This window comes from Indicator indicator, chromosome 19 (assembly GCF_027791375.1).
Source record: "Indicator indicator isolate 239-I01 chromosome 19, UM_Iind_1.1, whole genome shotgun sequence".
Taxonomy (NCBI): domain Eukaryota; kingdom Metazoa; phylum Chordata; class Aves; order Piciformes; family Indicatoridae; genus Indicator; species Indicator indicator.
The window spans coordinates 251,411-257,924 of NC_072028.1; positions in this window are offsets into that span (position 1 = coordinate 251,411).

Genomic DNA, 6,514 nt, shown 5'->3' on the forward strand with positions numbered 1-6,514 from the left:
TTTGTAGATTCCTCTTTATAGAAATGCCTCCCTTCCTTTGCTGCCTTCAGGAGTGTTTTGATGGCCGTGTGCACCTTGAAGACCCACTGAAGCCAAAGTTTCTGTGTAGGCTCCCCAGAATGATACCAGGTGTCTGATCTGCTACGGCTGTGTAGTAAGAGGTGAGCAATGTCCAGCGCCAGTGGGGCTCACTGAGGTCCAGCTGCAGCAGTATTTCTTCTTTTCTCATGTGTTACGTTCTCGTCTCTAGTGACACTGTGAAGGTGGAAGAATCGTTTGCTTTCTCCCAACCTTCTTTTTCCCCTCCTCCCCTCTGTTTTCAGGCACTTTTATGGTTACACCACTTGTGCTGTGCCCTGAAGGACACCGAGGCCTCCCAGCTCTGCTGGCTGCAGTGGAAGTGCTGTGCATGCCTGGGGGCTGTCAGGATCAGGCCTTCCTTTGGAAATCAAATCTGCTGCAGAAGTTTCCTTGTGAATCTGCAGCCCAGGTGCAGGTGTGTAAATCAGGAAGGGTTATTTCTAGAGGATGCTGCTCTGTTTGTTCTTTTCTGTTAACAACTGAAATAGAGCAGTGCCATTTTCACAGCTGACACTGGACTGTGCAGCCCTTAAATGTGAGCTGGTGCCTTTTTGGGTCTTAAAGTGTAATTAAGCACAAGTCACTGCCCTGGAAGAAGGGTGACTTTGCTTATCCAGGAGTGACTGGGTGTGGAAGGACAGCACGTGGCCCTGCTGCCATGGCTGGGGTGTTGGCCAGGCTCCTTTGTGCTCTCATAAGAGCTCTGCTTCAGGTGCCCCATGGCACAGTGCGAACTCAAATGCTTTATAGATGAGCTAACAAGGCAGTTGCTGCTTCTGCTCTGTAAGTACCCTGTTCATTGCTGTGGGAATTCAAGTTGCCTAGACTTATTAACTGAACTTGTCAAATTGAGATGGACTGCACAGGACCCTCCTGGCTGCAAAGGCAAACAGGTGTCTGCAGGGAACAGTGAAGTTTACATCAAAATGTCAAAGACACTTTTTCTTTACATTTTGCCCTGCATCTTTTCTTGGCTCCCTTTGGGGGTGCCTTAAAGAGAGCAAGGAATAGGACTCTGGCTTTACATGAAGAATTGAATTGCAGTGATTTTTGGTTTTCTTTCTTTGGTAGCCAATTGTTTTCATACTGTGCATACCAGAGGCAGAAGATTCAAACTCCTTCAGGGCATTAATAGCAGGAAGAGCCTGTGGCCAAATGCATAACAAGAAGAGTCATAGTTGCATAAAACAAACACTGCTCACTGATTTTTCCCAAGTGCTTGTGTGATCAGAGCTCATTTCATCAAAGGATGTGCAGTTTTGAAAGAGATCTTGCCTTTGGTGCATTTGTAAGCATTTCAGGTATATTCCACCTTTGCAGGGCCCTGTACTGTAGTCATTACACTGCCTGGGTCATTTACATCTAAGGATACAGATTTTAGTGTCTTCATTATTTATTTTTTGGGGGTCTAAAAGTAATTTTAAATACATAGAATTGTCTGTGTAATTGGGGAGAAGATCGCATTTCAAGGCTAATATTGTGCAGACATGAAGGACCTTAGAAAGAATGATTGAATTCTGTGACAGAAATGTATTTCTGTAACAAAATGTTGGTCATCCTCTGCTTTAAACTGTCAGCACTGGAAGGTCTTGAAGTTGAAAGGTGTGCGTCAGAACACTGGTCTGTCTGGGGAGCAACCTTTAACAGCTGACACTTCTAGTTTAAGATCTGTATCTTCACATAATTTCCTACATATATTGCACATATTTTGTGTACTGATCCATGTGGGAACTCAGTGAAAGTTTCATCAGGAAGATTTTATTTTTAGAACATGAAATCCAGATTAAAGAAAACATGATGCTTGAAGCATACAGAAATGTGTGCAGCCTTGCATCGATGAGAGATAGGAGGCTGGGACTCTAAGCGCTCAGCTTTTGTGTTCTGCACAGCAGTGTTCTCTCATGACTTCTCTAGCTCGTTCCTTGGAGGCAGAAGTGACAATTTTGCTGTTAATTTTGCAGAGGAAATCTCTGGCTTTGCTGTGAGCGCAAACAAGTGTGGTGTAGCGTCCTGGAATGTCAATATCCGAAGAAACCTCCAAGTCTGCCTTAGTGTGTCTGTGCTTCCTGTGGCTCTTGCAAGCACTGAGCAGTGAATCAGCTGTCCGTGAAGACACTGCTCTGCTTCGTGCAAGCTGCCCCCCTCCAATTTAGAGCTAATTGAAATTAAAAAAAAAAAAAAAGTGACAAACTTTTGCTGTTCCCAAACTGTGAACAGGAAGGTCTCATTGTCACATTTCTTAGTGGAAGATACCACAGCTTAATGACAACACAACCTAAAGTTCATCAGCTAATAAACTTGTTAAAATTTTGTTTAGTACTGTTTTTCTGTACTCTTCAGAGATATTTTTGTAGAACAAGCAGCAAAATACCCCCAGCCCTCCCTAAACACCCCTCTGAATAGAGAAAGGTATCTACATTGGTTAAAGAGGGATGGAGGCTCACAGGCAGCACTAAAGGAAGAGTGAACACTTTATGTTTTCTTTTGCTGCTGTAAAGACATGGGAAATGTTTCTGGCTGAAATTCTTCATCCTTCTGGCATCCTTCCAGCTTGTGGATGCCTCTAACATCCCTTCAGTGTGCTGTTTTGTTTTGTGCTCTCTGCTTTCAGTTCATTTCAATTGTTCTCATTATTTCTATGTGTTATCTATTCATTTAGCTCTAGCATTTTACCATACTGTGTGTAGAGGTTCATATGGTTCAGGTATGGCATTGTGTCTGCCAGTGTCTGTTGCTTTCTGGACAATTGCACTGAGCAAGGGTGATGCTGAGCATCACTGGACTTTGCTCTTGGTTTGGATCAGTTAATTGTTAATAAACGTCACGTGCCCAGAGCCTGTGGGTTCCTGGCTATCAACTTAAACACCACGGATCCAGGGTGCCATGGCCTTTGTTTGACTCTGCACATACCAGCCCATGGCTCTGTGCTGAGGTGAATATGAGAGTGTCCTGGGTTGGCACAGCCCACAAACCCTCCTCCCCACACAGATGGGAGGGAAAGTAGCACAAAACCTCCTCTGGGTTGAGATAAAAAAGAGTTCTACTGGCAATGATCCAACGCATGGTGACCTGAGCTTGTTTTGCAGCAAAATGCAGCAGCAGAAGCCAGCAGCCTTCCCCTGCCCTGCAGCCAGCCCCACGGAAGAGACCAAATTCAGACCCAGAAACCAGAAGCAGCAAGCAGCACAGGAGGCCTCTCGTGTCCTATTCTGGACTGCAAGCCCCATGGGGCTTTGCTCCATCCAGCACTTCCCTTGTGAAGCTGGCATGGCAGCATGGTATGAACATCAGCAGCAGCTCCAGCTCAGCCCATGACAGTGGGGTTGGGTGGTTTGCTTTTGGTCTTTTTTTGCTACCTGCTTTTTCTGGTAGCTGAGGCTGTGCAGGTGCTTCTTCAGACAGTATGTGTGACTTCTTACCACAAGCAACTCAGTGTCACATAAACTACCTTTAAAATATGTGTATGCAGATAACCCAGTTCAGAAGCCTGAAAGACACAGCTCCTAAAGTGGTTAAAACCCAGTCGTTTCTGAAGTATACCCCCAGGTTCCCATTGCTGAGGGCAGTGCTTGTTTTGCTCGTGCTTTCCCTTCCCATTCTGTGCTTTGAAGGGTACTGCTGGCTGCATCTTGCTGCTTTTCAGCAGAAGGTGGAAAGCTGAGTTATTTTGTGTTGTCAGAGATTTCTTCTACAGACTTGGAAATCTTTGTTGAAGAGAATTGGACAGACTTTATGGTCATCCGGATTTATCTGCGGCGATGAAGGATGCAAGGACACAGCTTGATGCAGAGGGGTAATGCCTCCTGCCCTAGTGGAAAGAGTGTTTGCTTTGCTTTGTCACGAGGTGCTGATTCAGCTGAGGGAGCAGTTGCACCAGCAGTGATGCTACCAACCCTGTCCTGATGTAAGTAATGCAGCCCATAAAGTGCGAATGGAACAATGGATGGCACCTCTGCACTTGCAGCAGATTGCAGGCAGCTTCTCCAGCACAAGAAACCAAGGAGCTCACTTGAAAAGCCATGAGGGAATTGTGTATTTTTCACTCAGAACTTTGAGAGGGAGAGGAACTGCTTCTACTTCTTCAGCACTTTTTGTCTTTGCAGAGAAGCTGAGTCTCAGTCTCTCAGGCATGAGGATTTAAAATCTTGTACCCATGGCTGGCTGCATATGGGCCGAGCAGTACCAACCTTTCCCCCGTCTCTGTCAGTGTCCCCCTGACCAGCTCTGTTCAATCCTCCCCTTTGCAGAGTCTGGCTCTTGTGTTCTTGTCTGCAGGCGTTAAGTGGTGGCCAAGGCTGATGTGAGTGGTAGAGGTTATATTTCATTCCCTCCTCATCCTTAACATTTCCTGCCTTGTGATGCCATCTGGGTCTTCCTTCCTTCTCTTGCTATCTTTTACCTTAGGACTTCAGACATTTATTTTTGGCCTCAACAGCATCTCTCAGTCACTTACTAATCCTTTTCCTTGGATTTTCCTTTTTATGTCCAAGTGCAGAAGCCTCTTGCTTAAGTGAGAGAAGCGTTAAGTAACAAAGAGGCTTTGCTGGTGTTCACGATGGAGGACAGAGGTGACCCAGGTGAGTACAGCCCCCTGAGCCAGAGCTCACCTGTCTCTACATGTTTAGAAAACTACAAATTCCAGCAAGGTTTACCTTTTATTTTGTTTTAACATTTTCATATGTGATGTGTACTTTGGTATCTCTCCTAAGAAACACCTCAGCCACAGAGTAATTGCTAACTGTCATTTGGTGCTTGGTGTGAAGGGGCTGGAAAGCAAACGGGTTTTGATTTTGAGATTTCAGTAATTCACAAATAAGAGTGAGAAATGAAAAACACCTTGGCAAAGGCCTCTGCAAAGTAAGCATGGGCCAATGGGTTTGCTGGGGGTTGGTTGGTTGGTGATTTGCCTGTTTTCCCCTCAAAGATTGAGTCATTTTATTTAGCTTCAGCTCTTTGGCAGGGAGAGGCGTGTTTGCTTATACTGCATTCGCTTGAGTATGGAGAGGAAACAGCAGCTGGCTTTGTCCTGTGCTCCCCAGCCCACTGCAGCAACTCCACAGGCCATGGTGGTGGTCTCCTGGGTCCACCAGCTGCAGTCCGTGGTCAGAGGCTGAGGCAGAGTTGTGCTTTCAGAAGTGATTGAGTGTGGCTAATGAAATCTTCTCTGCATAATTTGGATACTTTTATTTGTAAAGATGCTTCCAACTCAAAGGCAACACTAAACACACAGTGGCTCATCAGTGCTTCCTGAGCTGGGTGAAAGCTCTGACCTGACACTTGACCTTATTGAGATCAAGCTCTTCTGGTTTATGTACTGATATGAACTGAAAATAACCAGTTCCTTTGGCAAGTTGATGAAGACATTCGAGAGTGGCTGGGCCAGCAGCAGCAGCTATGCCTGCTTTCCCCTTGCTTCCTATGGGTGCCCACCCGGCTGCTATTTGCTGTTGAGCATCCTGCTCTTTGGCAGAGGACAATCTTCCCAGCCCCTGCTCTCTGACCTTTGGCTGCTTTCCTCAGTGCTGTGATAATGCAGATAGGAGAGACCCAATGCACCCTTTAGTGACTCTGTCTGACAGGTGCTGCTCTTGGTGATCCCTGCCTTGTCTCGTTCTCATGAAGTCCTTTTCAGTGCTGTTACTGCCAGCACTGGAGAGCCAACAACACAGAGTATTTTTCTGCACTACAACCTCTCTGGTTTTATGCTGCATAAATACAACAGCATTATAACATACAGAGTTACACAGTGTGGCATTGCTTTGAAAGCTTTGTTTAAATTCCTTTCTTTTGGAAACAACTTGCTTTTTCCTGCCAGGTATCAAGTGTTCTTCACATGCTTGTCCTGACAGGTGTCCCAGGGATTTTCTTTTGTTTGTTGGGCTTTAGAATACAAATAGTTGTGTCTCCCTTGGACCTGTTGCTGCATCTTTCAGAATAGTCACCAGGTTAAGCATGCTGCCAAGTCTCATTTCTCTTGGTAATTCATCTTTCTAGTCCTCTGCATTTATTTCTGTGGGTAGAAATTGTACACATCAGGATCTAACTTTTGCAAAGCCTTTAAGCAGTGACACTGGAGATGTGGGTGCACAGATGAAGCTGGAAATAAGCTGAAAACTGAAATAAGACTTTGCGGAACACCTTTTGGGGACTGGTATGGAATTTGAACACGAGCCTGGTCTAAACTCAGCTTTCAGGTTTAAGGCCAGATGTTGGTTGTTTGAAAGCATGGGAGTATAATCAGGGAAGGTTTGAGCCAAACCCAGTTAACAACTGTGAGGCAACTGATCCTTTAGTTTCGCTTTTGATTTCCTTGAACAAGCCTTGGTAGCGTTGTTGTTGTTGTTATTGTTGTAATTATTGTTATTATCGTTATCGTTATTGTTGTTATTAACCTTTCTCATTACTGTGCAGACTTGTTTTCATAGGAGTTGCA